We start from the raw sequence: 15,415 nt of genomic DNA, 5'->3' as shown, positions 1-15,415 counted from the left end.
CCTCCAGGTACTTGGGAGAAAAAAAGAATCTTGTGATGGGTCTGATTTGTGTTTAACAAGACCTTGGTGATGTTTTCCGGGCAGAAGTATTCTTGGGTGCTCTAGGTTCGGGATGAGGGGCAGATTTGCAGTTAGAGCTGCAGTAAAAACTGCTTCTGGTTTACACGTTTAAAGTTTGCAGTTAGGACCCCGATCCTATTGTCCTGTGAGAGTGGGGGTGGGGGCTGGGGTGGTGGGGATGGGAGGAAGGACCCGTTTCTTTTACTTTGCCTTTGCTTCTCGTTCAGGTTTTCGTCGTACCCTCCACACCCCCTTTCCCCCCCTGTTTCAATTAAAGATTCTACCTGCAAAGGATGCTTTATATCCCAGTCTTAAAGTCAGTCTTTCCCTTTAGGGGAATTCTTTAAAGCTTGTCATTTCGTACGTTTGGCTCGCTGTGTTTTACCATCGTTAACTTCTGAAACTGGGCTTGCCTATGTGATTATTCGTTTTAAAGACCCCCTTTTCTCTCGTGGAAACCGAATGCCGGTTAGTGATTTTCAGGGGCTGGGCTTTTTTATTCAGTCATGGCCTTAGTCTGAGGTTTTTCTTTTCAGAATATAGTCGCTCAGAGAGATATGTGTGCACTGTTTTATTACTCTTTAATTTAGGGTGATTTAACTTAATTTATGGGATAGTATTTAATGTAACTTCGGTTCTTAGCATAAAAAGAGGAAGAACCTTTTTTGTGTGAATATATGTGATGTGTACATACATGTGATAGGTTTGAGTCCCCATAATGTAAAGTATACATAGACTCTATTTTTACTTTAGAGCTTTGTCTGAGATCCTTACAGACATTTTGTGTATATGGTAGGAAAAGGAAAGGAAGGAAAATGGAAAAGTTGGGTAATTTTTTTTCTTTTAAGTCTATGTCCTGATTATAAGCTGTCAGATTTTCAAATCCTGTTTGCAATTATAGACTGTGCTTTATGTAATGATTTTGAATAAGTAGAAGGCCTTTGTGCCTATTTTTGTTGAGGATGATTTCGTTATGTCTTTTAAAAATGTGTTATAGCCAAGCCTACAGAATAAATTGTGTCATTGGGGAATCTCAGTTATCATAAGACTGTATGTTTTTGGAAACCTTTGAAAAGATCTGAGCCCATGAAAGTGTAATGAAGTATAACTGTCTTACAGGATGTATGTAGAAATTATTTCCTGTGTCCTTGTGAACAGTGAATTCTCCTCTTTGTGTTTTTTTTTCAATTAGTCATCGAGTGATAGAGTGTTAAATGATGTTATATTAAGAGCCAGTACTAATATTGAATCAACCTTTTTCACTCTCAATGATCACTTAGAATTTTTTTCTTTTCCCTTCATTTTGGAGCCTTCTTTATTTGCTTTTATAATTGTGACTGCGATCCAGATACAGCTTTTTTTTGTATTTTACAAAGTTTGTAAGATTTGCCACCCATCTATTGTGTGTATTTCCCTCTTTGTTTCCCCTTAATGGTAAAGCATCATTTCTATTAGATGCATTTGTCATTCACATAAATGGAAATTTAGTACATCATCAGTTCCTTTCCTGTAAAAAGTAAGGTTAATAATTCTACATATCTGTTAGTGTGAGAATCATATATTCAGACTGCCTTAGAATCATACGATGTTCATTTAATATCTGGCCTTGCAGACATACAAAGGGAATTTGTTGGGCGGAGAGGTGAGTGGGGAGGAGGGGAGAAAATGAAGAAGGCACTAATATTTGAAAAACATGGGCCTAGTAGAAATATAGACTGAGTTGAGTTGAGTTGTCCAAAAATGATTTTAAGAAAAGTCAGCTGTTTTCATTATACAGTGCTGTGGGTCTTAAAAGGTTGTTTAGAAAATTCTGATCCAAACTTTGTGTATTCCATGGAAATAAACTTTTGAGTTTAGAATGTTTATTCTTAAATGAAATTTTGCATACTGAGATTCTAGTCAGAATATTAGAAGTATGCATATACTGTTCATTACCCATTTGTAGGCTTAATGTATTAATAGAATACAATTAGTTATTTCTAACAGCTTTTTGAAAAGGAAACATACTTGAGTATGCTAAAATATTGCCTATGAAGTGAATAGTTTTTAGTGTAAATAATGTGAACAACCTTGTTTTGTGTGATAAATTAAGTTTTGAGATGTTTAAGTAAATTTTTAGTGAAGAGGTTGCAGCATGTCTCGTATCCATCCTTTTCCTAGTTCCTATCATAGGATCCTAGATCAAGCTCCTGGACTGGTGTGATAGTGCACTAACTGTTCTCCCCGTTTCTACTCTGTCCAGTCCACAGTGTTCTTAAAGTATCATTTAATGATTTATCTTCCAATGGTAAACCTTCCAATGACTTAAAAACCTTCCAGTGCTTTTCCTTTGCCTACTGAAAAAAGCCACATCTTGCTTATCCTATCAGATAAGTCCCTTTATTTTTGCTTCCAACCTAATTTTCCAGTCTTTTCTCCTAGAGTCCATCACAAGTTCTGTGGAAGCTGTTTCATACTTGCTGTTCCTTGACTGTGTGCTTTTCCCTCTTCTGGGTGCCTTTCACCTTGGGTTGAAATCTCATACATGTTAAGGGTCCTGGTTAGATAAAGGGTCCTGGTTAGATGACTTCTTTGCCAGAATGTGTGTTCCCTGATCCCTACTGTTTGGAGACATCCTTCCTTTCTTTCCCTCCCTCTTCTAGCACTTCTCAGATAGAACTTTTTCCATTCTGCCTAGAGTAGCTTCTGCATTTATTTATGTATACTTCCCCCTTTGGAATTATCTTCCCACCAGTTTATGAGCTTCTTAGCTTGTCAAGGTCTTGCAAGTAGTAGACAATTTAATAAATATGTGTTGAATTAACGAATGCCTAAGGAGTGTTGTTTTTTTCTAGCCTTTACCTGCTTTTCTACTTAAGGTCTTTAGTCACTTCATTTCTTGGCTATTGCAGTAGCCTCTGTTTAAGTAACTTTCAAATTACACAGTTATTGACTTAGGGTCCTTAACTGTAATATTAATATTGCAGTTTTAAAAATATGACTTTCATTTTTATTTTAGTCAAGTGTAAATATGAAATTTTTGTCTGTTATTGCTGTCAGCAGCCTCAAAAACTAGTTTTCAAAGGTCTTTCTTTCAGCCTGTATTTTCAAAAACTACCATTACCATGTATCCTGAAGATTCTAATAACTGGCTGGATTGCCACATCTATTATAATTTACTGACAATGTAAGGGTTGGATCCAAATGAAACTTTGATGTCTTAATCTTTATATGTTTCCCAGAAATACTGGGAAATACCAAACTGTTTAGATGGAGTATAAAACATTTTAATATCAGAAATGTTAAGATTACGGTACAGAGAATTGCTTATAAGCATCTTGGTTAGTCCTCTTGTGATTTGGAAATCAGGATTATTCCATAACAGAACAGTTGCTGTCCTTTCCAAGAGCCCTGTTTTTTTTTTTTTTTTAGATTTATTTATTTATTTTTTGGCTGTGATGGGTCTTCGTTGCTGTGTGCAGGCTTTCTCTAGTTGTGGCAAGTGGAGGCTACTCTTTGTTGTGGTGCTCTGGCTTCTCATTGCAGTGGCTTCTCTTGTTGCTCTTCTAGGCATGTGGGGCTTCAGTAGTTTTGATATCATGGCACTTGGGGGCTTGGGCTTAGTTGCTAGCAGCATGTGGGATCCTCCCGGACCAGGAATTGAACTGGTTGACCCCTGCATTGCAAGGCATATTCTTAATCAGTGGACCACCAGGGAAGCCCCAGAGAGCCCTGTTTTGGGGATAAGAGCTATTGGAAGATTACCAATATGCAACTGATCATAAACTCATCCCCAAAGCTTATAGGTAGAGTGCACTTCAGTTTTGACATTGTTATTGTGTTTATTTTGAGAAGATGTAATAAATCATTTCTTTTTTAGACTAACATACAATTCTTTTTAAGATTATAGACTTTTTTGTTCTTATTTTTTCTTATTAAGAACAAATTTCTGAATCTGTAGGGCAGCAGCAATCTCTTCAGTGATAATAGAAAATTTAAAAAATTTAATTGTTTGGCAAAACATAAATATAGGAAGGTCTGGAAAAGTGATTCTCATTTTTTTAAATCTCAGTACCCCTTTAATAGGCTTCCTGGGTGACTCGGTGGTAAAGAATCCACCTGCTAATGCATGAGACCCGGGTTTGATCCCTGGGTCGGGAAGATCCCCTGAAGAAGGAAATGGCAACCCACTCCAGTGTTCTTGCCTGGGAAATCCCATGGACAGAGGAGCCTGGAGGGCTACAGTCCGTGGGGTTGCAAAGAGTTGGACACGACTTAGTGATTAAACAACAACAACCCCTTAAACTCTTAAAATTATTGAGGATCCCAAAGAGTTTCTGTTTAGGTGGGTTGTTTCTATTGAAGTTTGCTATATATTAGAATAAAACTGAGAAGTTAAAAAGTATTTAATTCATTTAGAAATAATAAAGCATTACATGTTAACATAACTTTAAAATGAGAAAATAGCTGTGTTTCCCCCAAAACAAACAAAAAAAGTGAGAAGAGTGGCATCATTTTATGTTTTTTGCAAATAACTTTTAATGTCAGGCCTTTTAATCTTTAATGTATGACTTAATAGAAGGCATATAAATTCCCATGTCTGCTCTTGCATTCAGTCTTTTGAGATATCACAGGTCATAGCCTCTGGAAAACTCCACTACACAGTTGTGAAAGAAAGAGTAGAGAAGGCAAATAATGTCTTAGTAACACTCTGAAAATAGTGTGAAAATTGGACCCTCTTGGGCCCTCTGAAAGGGGGGCCCAGTGGTTTGACCCTCAGTGGTCTCTGGATTACACTCTGAGAAATACTGGTTTAGTAGTTACTTGACTGCATAGTTTGATGGCCAACCTAGTAAAGTATTTTTGGAGCCAGATGAAAAGGTTGTTTTAGGAAACTTACTTTTTTTGGCATACTTGGTATTTTCATCCTGGTAAAATTTTAGATTAAGTAACATTCTGGTGGAGAACTAACATATTGGGCCTGTGGTTGAAGAAAATGTCTGCTGAGAAACACACTGGAGAAATAGGTCACCTGCTGCCATGTGGTCCTTACCGTTAGCAAACTGGGCATCCTGCTTCTGTGGTTGAATTTTTCTTTATAACTCTGAACATTTGATGGATTCATCTTATATAAAATGCTTCTCTGTGTATCGTAAGATATTTCTTTTATGAGCTAGTTGTCACTTTTTAATAATATTGTAATAAGGAAGGAATGTTTATATAATCAAATGATGTAAAAAAGCCATGCCAACTTTTTCTGCATCTTCTTATCGAAAAAGATTAGTCATTGCTTTCATTTTAATATATTATAGTTTATAGTATATCTAAGTATGTTTCATTAGAAGTATGGTAAGTCTTCACTTGATAATGCTTTTAAGGTTTATTCTCATTGTTTTTTCATGCTTTGTATTTTTCTTAGAATGTAGAAAATATTGGACATCTTTATGGTCACCATGTTTAACAAAGTATATAGAAAAATAATGACAAATATGTCTATGTGATATAATTTTTATTGATATTAAAGGAGGATGCAGCCTGAATGTAGTAGAAAGAACACAGGCTTTGGAAACAGATGGTATGGGTCCCAAACCTAGCTTTGCTTCTTAGTTTGCTGTGAGCATCCATTTTCTCTTCTGTAGAATTGAATTAATACATACCGTTCGCAGTTGTTCTGGAGATTAGAAGTACTATATCAATATCTTGTACAGTGTTTGGCATATGTTGTGTGCTGCATGTGTGCCTGCTCAGTTGTGTCTGACACTTTGTGACCCCATGGACTATGGCCAGCTAGGCTCCTTTGTCCATGAGTTCTAGGCAAGAATACTGGAGTGGATTGCCATTTCCTCCTCCAGGGAATCTTCCTGACCCAGGGATTGAACCCACATCTCCTGAAGCTCCTGCATTGGCAGGTAGATTCTTTACCACTGAGCCACCTGGGAAGCCCTTTGGCACATGTAATATACTCAATTCATTGTAGCTTATATCCTGGCATATTGCTAATATTCAGTTAACTCTATCTCTTTGCATACGCTTGTAGTCAAAACCTTTTGAGATATCTTGCTGCATGCTTTTCTTCATCCTTGACATTTAAACTGGAGCCATTTTGTTTTTGGAAGAACTCCCTAGGGTCTTTTCTAGACTCTCATGAGTCTATGGAAATATCACTCAAATCATCCTTTCTTTTTAGTTTCTATTGCCTTTGTTCCTCAGCACCTCACATTTGAAATTATTTGTAATAAGGTAATAGTTGCCAGCATTTGTTGAGTAGTTATTGTAGACCTGGCACTATGTTAAATGCTTTCATATGTATTATTTCGTTTAGCCACACAACAACTTTATAAAATAGGCACGATTATTATCCCACTTTACAGACGGGAAACTGACACAAATGTGTTTACTAACTTATTCAGTTGTCAGCAAGTAGCAGAGCAAGTCTGTCTGCCTAACCAATGCCCAGGTTCTTAACTGGTACCTCCTAACTGGTTCTTTGTTTCTAATTTCTTTTTCCCCTCCCCTATAAATTCATCCTGAATTCATCAGCCAGATTAATCCTACTGAAATGTTATTTTCATTGTTTTATGGCTCTATTTAGAAATTATTAGCAACTCTCCATTTATTTTAAGCAGAGGCCATACTCTTAAACTTGACATATGTAATCTTTAGTAATATGGTACCAATTTACATTTCCATCTTAATTACTAATCTTCTATTCTCATTTTTTTTCTTGCCCAATTCCTTGCTTATCACTTCACTATACCTTGCTTATTTCCATCTCTAGCCTTTTGCTTATGCTGTTGCTTATGTTAGATTATGCTCATCCTACCCCATCTTTAAATCCGGATCCTTTGTAAGTCCTTCTTCCTCCTTTTCTTCCTCTAAAAATTCCAGCACTGAACCCCTTTAATGATCTAGGGCTGGTCTCTTATTTTGACACAAAATCACGTTCTGTTATGGCATTAATTATTTCGCAAATGTAATTTATTTCCCCAACAAGATAAGCTTAAACACCCAGTGTCTAAATATTTTGTTAAATCTTAGGCCTGTGGACCCAACAAGTTTTATTTTGTGACTCATTTCAAAATGTTGGTATTATTTATTATCAACATGTGATCTTTAAAGTTCTAAAGATAATTTATTGTAACAAAAGGAATACTGAAAAAATGCAATACATAGTGTTATCAGCAAAATTTTATGGTTTTGCATAAAAGTCGTATTTGAAATTTTGAAGTAGTAAAAGTGAATAGTAAGTTTCTGAAAGTTTGGGTTAAATGTAGTTGTTTAGTGTGTTACTATACCAATTAAATTTAGATTGTGTAGAAGTTGACTTGGGATAACAAGGTAAGGTCAACCGTAGAGCCTTATAAGATCAATTTTCAAATTGTTCGCCCATGGTATCTTTTTTGGCTCCTTGTGCATTATTTGTAAGTTCATATGAAGTGAGAGGGTTATCTTATTTTTTTAATAAAAGGGGAAGTAGACTAGGTCTAGCCTGCTAGATCATTCCATTTTGTATGTCCCATGTCAGTGTAAAAACTGCCCTGTGCCCTGTGACTATGAGCCAACACAAAGCCAAAGTCAACACTATGATGTCATACCATCCACCATTATCCTGCCTTCGATTTCCTGTCTGATGTTCTGTTTGTGGACCAGTTTAGTTGTCTACCTGTGTGTAAGGGTATAGGGCAACAAGTCCAGGCTATATGGTCTTAGGTAGTTATTGTTGTAGTTTCTTTCTTTCTTTTTGGCTGTACCAGGCGGCTTGCAGATGTTACTCAGTTCCCTGACCAGGGATTGAACCCAGGCCACAGAAGTGAAAGTGCTGAGTCCTAACCACTGGACCAGGGAATTCCCTAGTTTCTTTTCTTTTTTAAACTTAGGCAAATATAAATCATGAGTCAAAATTTAAAATTTGTATATAAATTATTTTGGAGAAGGCCATATCAAAATGATTGTGTTAGAGGAATACTGCTTTAGAGTTCATTCTTTCACATGTATCCTTCTTAGCTTTCTAACTGTACAGTAGAGTCATTCAGTATGGTATAATTCACATTGAACTTCTAACAAGGATTTGTAAAATGAACTACAGACTTCTTTTCCTGAAATTTGTCCTGGTCGTCCTGGGATATGTTTCATAAAAAAGTATATAATTAGTATATTTTCATCTGTAAGCAGCAGAACCTCATTTCAACATGGCTTAAGAAATAAGAAACTTTATCTTCTCATGTAATAAGCTTCAGCGTTGGTTGATTACAGAAATTCAACAATGTCAGTAAAAACCCATATTCTTTGCCTTGCCCAGTTCTGCTGCCCTCCCTGGAACTGGCTACTGTCTCTATACACACAACTTCTGAAAGAAGGAAGAGGTCTCTTTCTGTGCCACTGTATTCAGAGAGAGGAAACTTTCTCTAAAAGCCTCTAGCAGGCTTCTTTCACAGCTTTTTGGCCAGAATTGGGTCATATGTCTATTCCTGAACCAGTCATGAGTGGTTCAATAGTGATTACTATCGAAATAACCGTGTTTGTGGAATCTGGAGTGGTGTTGACTTCCTCTGAGGCATTATCAGGGGAAGGATTCTGTTAGGAAGGAAGAGGAGGGGATGAATTCTAGGTTGGCAAACAACAGTGGCCACTCTGAAAAGTAATTTGGAGAACCATAGCTCTTTTCAAAGTTCTTGTCTCTGTATTTGGAAATAAAGATAATTAGCGAGTTAATTTTTTTTCTTTTTCAAAACTAAAATCTAGTTAGTACAGTGATGTATTATGAAACCCATTTTCATTTTATAAATTGGAATTCACAGGGTTACATAGTATTGAGAGTTAAATATGACAGACCATTTCCTATCTTAACAGTTGCTTTCCAGAAGATGAGGAAGCTAACATCTCTGGTTGACAGTTTCCTTATTTGAGGCTTGTAGGTGTTGGAATAGAGTAAATTAGTACATCTGATAAATGAGTGTGAGAAAGCATTTATAAAATTATAAATTCCATATTTCAAAGTTTAGTAAATTAAGTTTGGTAAATTAAGCCTAAGACTTGATCTATGATTTGAATGACTGACCTTAAAAATTAGGACACTTAAAGTAACTCATAGATCATATCTTTTAATTAGATTGTATTAACTAGTTAGAAATTCATAGGCAATATAGTGGGGCTGTGAAGAGAGAGGGTTCTGGAATCAGATTACCAGAGTTCATGTTGGCTTCTGCCGCTTCCTAGCATATATCATTGGGCAATTTACTTATGTTTTCTGTGTTTTGGTTTCCTTGCCTAAAAACGGCAATGATGGTTGTCCCTACTTCTATAAGATTGTTTTGAGAGTCCAGTGAATTAACAACTGTAAAGCAGCTAACATGATGCCCAGACCATATTAAGCATCCAAAAATGTTTTTGTTCATGTCTATTAATTAATTCATGTTTTTCAGCAAATATTTGATTGCCAGGCAGGTATAGCATTCAACAGAACAGCAAAACTCCCTTTATTCATGGAGTATACATTTTTAAGGGAGGGGAGAGAACAAAGAATAAACAAAATCATAAGTGGAATACATAGTGATGGTGATAAATGTTATGAAGAAAAAGCAGAGAACAAAAATATGAGTGCTGGGTGAGGGAGCTGCTGTTTTCAATATTATATATTTGTTTACTCATTCATTCAGGCCATGCAGCATGTAGGATCTTAGTTCCCCAATCAGGGATCAAATTCATGCTCTCTTGCAGTGGAAGAGTGGAGTTCTAACCACTGGACCACCATGGATTCCCGCCGGAAACTATTTTAGATACTAGGACAGGAAGGGCCTGATGTGAAGGAAGTGAGGGTGCTAGTCAGGTAGATATATGGGAGGTAAGATATATATGCCAGTATGCCTGGCAGAGGGAATACCAGATGACACACAGGAGCATGTGTGTCAGGCAGTCAGGGATCAGGTAGGAGGCCGGTGTGGCTGAAGTGGAGTGAGGGGAAACTATCATATAGTCAGATTTAAAAGACAAGTAATGATGTGGATGGTGGGGAAGACTGTATAGGACATTGTAAGAACTTGGGCTTTTAAAACTTGACTGAGAAATATAAATGGAGCGTAACCTTTAAAAGTTGTGACTCACTCTTCTGTACATCTGTAACTTATATAATATTGTATATCAAATATGCTTTAATAAAGAAAAAAACTTGACTGTGATGAGAAGCCATCCAAGTGTGTTGAAGGAGGATATGTTATGATTCCTGGCTTAAAAGGACAATGCTGGCTGCTGATGGAAATGGATAAACTGTTAGGAGGCTACGGCAGTAAACAGGCTGAGGGATGGTGGTGGCTTGGACAAGGGTGGATGCTGTGGAGATTGTAAAAAGTAGTTGGATTCTGAATATTATGACTAGTTATATAACTTGTCATTTCTAAACTGACTTATTTTATATTTTTTAGCTTTAGGTATGCTTTAGTAATTAAAGATTTAGCTTTTAAAATGATGTCAATGTATATATTTTTGGATGGATTTTTCTATCTTTGAAGTGTTATGATTTCTAATCTCTGACATGAGTGCAAAGCAGCATAATATGTGGCCTTAGTTATTTGATGAAGGCTTACTCATGAGTTGCTTTGATAAACATTACTGAATAAATCTAGACTATATTATAATTTACTTTCAAAAGTAACTTTGAAAAGGAAATTATCTTGAAATTCTAAGTTTCTGTGGTGGGCTATGAAGGGGAGGAGAAATTAAAGAGAAGGATACATATGCCACATATGTATCATTTTACTTTATGTGCTAAAGTTGTTGGTGTTTTAGAATAATGAAAATACATTTGTGTGTTTACGTATTAGTGGAATGATTAGGTGCTTGAGCACAGACTTTGCTGAAATGTTGCTCAGTGTTTAGGGGTGCTGGATTCAGATTGTTTTGATTTCCAGTTGTATTCCTGTCTGCTTCTAGTTTGTGACCCCTGGAGAGCAACTTGAACAGTCTATAGCAACTTGAACAGTCATTGTTTTTGCTTCTTTCCTGCCTTTCTCAAACTTATTAGTTTCTCTTCCAGGAGTACCGGTTTCCCTTTCAGCTCTCTCCTTTGCCTGTTTCCTTACTGTGATCTGTATAATAAGGGCCAGTAAAGAAAAGAAGCTATGAATACTCATATAGGAACATATTTGATTTTGTCACACTTACCTGCCAGAGGGTTTGACGTGTTTGACTTTTAGGAAGAAGTTTAAGACAGGTGATTCAAACCTGTAGTAGGACGGAGTTCAGTACTTGGAGTTTACTCTTGTTCCTGAACTGTGGAAGAGCCGTTATCACTGCTGTCTGACTGAAATTGACCTGGGCCTCTCTTTTGATTCCTAGGTATCAACAGTGGGCATTTAGGGTAGCATTGCCAGATAAAATATATGCAGTATGTCCCCATGAAATATTTGGGACATATTTATACTAAAAAGTTATTCATTATTTATCTGAAATTCAAATTTAACTGGGTGTCTTGTATTTTTATTTGCTAAATTTGCCAAGCCTAATTTAGAGAGAGGCTAGACAGTTGAATGAACACTATTTCCTAGTACATTCTCCCCATGTAGATAAGATGTGTAGGCATAGACGTATAACTTGTTGTAACTATTATCAGAATACTTTTCAGATTCAGTAGCAAAAAGTCCAACTCAAGTTGGTTTAAACAAAGAGAATTTATGGGTTTGTGTAATTGAAAAGTTCAAAGGGAGTGAGGGAGTAAACAAGATCCTACTGGATAGCACAGGGAACTATATCCAATCTCCTGGGATAAACCCCATGGAAAAGTATATAGAAGAAGAATGTATAGATGTGTATAACTGAGCCACTTTGCTGCTCAGCAGAAATTAGCACAACATTGTAAATCAACTATACTTCAGTTTAAAAAAGGTAATGAGGGCCCCTGGCTAAGTTTGATCAAAACTGTCAGACTTTGGCCCAGTTTTTCTACATTTGCTTTGGCTTTTCCCTATGTCAACTTTTTTCTCAGGCTGGCTTCTCTTGTAGTATAAGATGACTGCCTTTGGCTCGTGGGATTGCATGTTTCCTCAGTTCTTGGAGTGGGGTGGTGGGTAGGGAGGATGCTTCCCACAAATATAACACAAAGATCCTGAGTTTGTCACTAATTAGACGGTCCTGTGTCCCAAAGGATCACTGTCTTAAAATCGGGATTCCTTGAATTACTAATTGTAGTTTTCTCTGTCTCCTAAACTTGAGAGTGCATTAGAACCACCTGGAGGACTTTAAAAAAACAAAAACAAAAACAGAATGCTAGGCCTTACCCCCAGAGTTTTTGATTCACTATGTTTGGGATTGGGTTCTAAAAATTTGTAACAAGTTTACTGCTTTGATGGGTCTGCACACCACACTTTGAGAACCACTGCTGTATGGAATCAAGGCCTACTCCTGGAGCTGGGGAAGGGGTCAGTCCCATATAAACTCCTTACCAGTGTGGGGAAGGAACAAGGTATATTTTGAGATAATTACAGTGTCCGCTAAAGAGAGGACTGCTTGCTGTTTTTGCCTGTCCAACTAACTTTCCCTCTTATTTGGGTAACAAGCTTCCTGATGTTTGTTTTGGAACCATCCGCCCCCATTTGCAGTCAGTGTGGCTTATGTAGAATTGATCTCATCCATTGGCTTTGAGGGTGGGTACATGACCCAGGTCTGGTCAATAAGAACACTGCATTCACCTGGCCAAAGGGATTAGTCTGGGAGTTAATAGGTCAGTGATCTTTGTAGTATACAATGCACATTACTATACATTACTATTTACTGTCCTAGCTAGTGATATAAAGATGACATAATCCTTATCCTTAAGGAGCTCAGACTGTAATTAAGGAATACCCACCTGTAAACAAATGCATGCAGACTTCTCTTTATTACTTCCTCCATTTCTCATGGCTATCAGCTAACATACATTTCCATTATATACTGTATTACCCACTTTATAATCTTTAACCACACTTATTATTAATTGTTGAGTGTCTTTAGTCCTCATGAGATTATAAATTTCCTCAGGATAAGGGCTAAAGCTATAATTAACTGCTGGGTCTCCCATACATAGCCCTGTCTCTGGTACATAGAGGTGTTCAGTAAATATTGGTTAAATGAATATTTTAAGTGTAGTAATAAAAAAGTATAAACAGAAGAGGGAGTGATTTACTGGTCAGGTAGTAGAGAGGTAACAGCCTGGATGAATGGACACAACTTGATTCATTTTGGGAACTGTAACTAATTCAGTTTTGCTGAAACAAGTATGAGGTGGGAAGTGGTGGTAAATGCATCTGGAGATATAGGTGAGGGCCAATTCATGAAAGGCCCTGAATGCTATACTTAGAGGTTGGACCTTTTTCCTATGGGCAGTTGGGGAGCTACTGACTGATTGGTTTCAAGTAGGGAAAAGAATATATTGGCTGCAAAGTGAAAAATAGATTGGAGGAAGGCCAGATTGAAGAAGGTAAACTCTCTAGGAGGCTATTTCAGTATAGATGAAAGATATTATGAAAGCCTAAGGTAAAGGAGGGGAGAAAAGAACAGCATGGAGGTGGGGAGACCTGTGCACAACAGTTCATGTGGACTCATGCAGATAGCTAATCTTAACTACCAACCCATATAGTTCTACATCTATACCCATGTTAGATTTATAACCAGAGATTATACTTCTGTTTTATCTTCTAATTATTTAAAAACAAATAAGTGGAAATTACGTGACAATTCCTCTTCCCACCCCGAACCCCCAAAAAAAGCCTAAGGGAAGATAGTAGCAGAGAGAATGAAGAGGAAGAGTTGTTTAAGAAGTAGAATAATGGGACTTAGAGACTATCTTGAGAAAAATCAAAGACTTAGTTTTCTGGCTTGGGAGATGGTGGTACCATAAACTAAGAGACCCAATTTAAAGAGGAAGGACATCAGGGGACGTGGGTTTGACCCCTGAACTAGGAAGATCTCACATGCCATGGAGCAGTTAAACCTGGGTGCTGCAACTACAGAAGCCCAAGAGCCCTAGAGCCCATGCTCCCCAAGATAAACCATCTCCATGAGAAGTTCATGTGCTGCCACAAAGAGTAGCCCCAGTTCGCCGCAACTAAAGAAAACCCGTGTAGCAATGAAGACCCAGAACAGCCAAAAATTAATTTATTTAAAATAAATAAAGATGAAGGTTAGGCTTGGATCGTATGGATAAAAGTATAAAGGTGTATTTTATTCTAGGTACTTTTCTAATGGCTAGGAGCATGTGTGAAAAATGGGCCTCACCCTAGTGGGTCAGATGTTAAAGAATCTGCCTGTAATGCAGGAGACCCAGATTCGATCCCTGGGTTGGGAAGATCCCCTGGAGAATGGAATGGCAACCCAGTGTAAAGGTGTATTTTTTCCTAGGTACTCTTCTAATGGCTGGGAGTATAGCAATGAACAAAATGAACTCCTTGCTTTATGCAGGAGGAAATATAACAGTAAATTAAGTAAATACATAGGTTATGTTAGGTGAAAACAAAGAAATAAGAAAAAGAAGAAAAAAATCTACTGGCTGTAGAAAAAAAAAGTCTACTGGCTCAGAAATTTCCTGGCGGTCCAGTGTTTAGGACTCTGCACTCTCACTGCAGAGGGCCTGGGTTCAGTCCCTGGTCAGAGAACAAAATCCCACAGACAGCTCAGGGTAGCCAAAAAAAATGAGAAAGAGAAACAAAACAAAATGGCTACTGACTTAGGGAGATAGAAATCAGAGGAAGAATTACTGTTTTATTTTGGGTAGTCAAAAGAAGGCCTCACTGGTACAGTGATTTAACTTTTTATATTGTGAAGTAAAATACACAATCCCATATAAAAATGGGCAAAAGACATGAAAAGGTATGTCTTTGAATAACTATATAAAATGTGTAAGTATATAAAACATAAATGTACAGATTACTGACTTCATATAGTGAGCAACTTTGTAACCATCACTTAGATAAAGATGTTGACGATAACTTCCCAGAAGCCAAAAGCATACCCCTTTCCAATTATATACCCCTTCTCTTCTCCCTACCAGAGGTAACCATTGGCTTGACTTTTTTGTTGTTGTTGTTGAAAGATAATTGCTTTACAGAATTTTGTTGTTTTCTGTCAGACTTTAACATGAATCAGCTCAGTTCAGTTCAGTTGCTCAGTCATGTCCGACTCTTTACAACCCCATGAATACCAGCACGCAGGCCTCCCTGAATATCACCAACTCCCAGAGTTTACCCAAATTCATGTCCATCAAGTCGGTGATGCCATCCAGCCATCTCATCCTCTGTCATCCCCTTCTCCTCCTGTGCCCAATCCCTCCCAGCATCAGGGTCTTTTCCAATGAGTCAGTTCTTCTCATCAGGTGGCCAAAGTATTGGAACTTCAGCTTCAGCATCAGTCC

The 15,415-nt window shown here is 37.3% G+C and overlaps 1 protein-coding gene across 2 annotated transcripts in view; it reads left to right on the top strand.

The window, feature by feature from the left end:
- Positions 1–15,415, top strand: part of PIK3R3 (phosphoinositide-3-kinase, regulatory subunit 3 (gamma)) — a 109,522-nt gene that overhangs the window by 2,289 nt on the left and 91,818 nt on the right. The gene's annotated exons all lie outside the window — the stretch shown is intronic.

Source organism: Bison bison, unplaced genomic scaffold, assembly GCF_000754665.1.
Source record: "Bison bison bison isolate TAMUID 2011002044 unplaced genomic scaffold, Bison_UMD1.0 scf7180017864256, whole genome shotgun sequence".
In the NCBI taxonomy this organism is placed as follows: domain Eukaryota; kingdom Metazoa; phylum Chordata; class Mammalia; order Artiodactyla; family Bovidae; genus Bison; species Bison bison.
The sequence above is the reverse complement of the archived record's forward strand: the minus strand, read 5'-3'. Positions and strand labels throughout refer to the sequence as shown.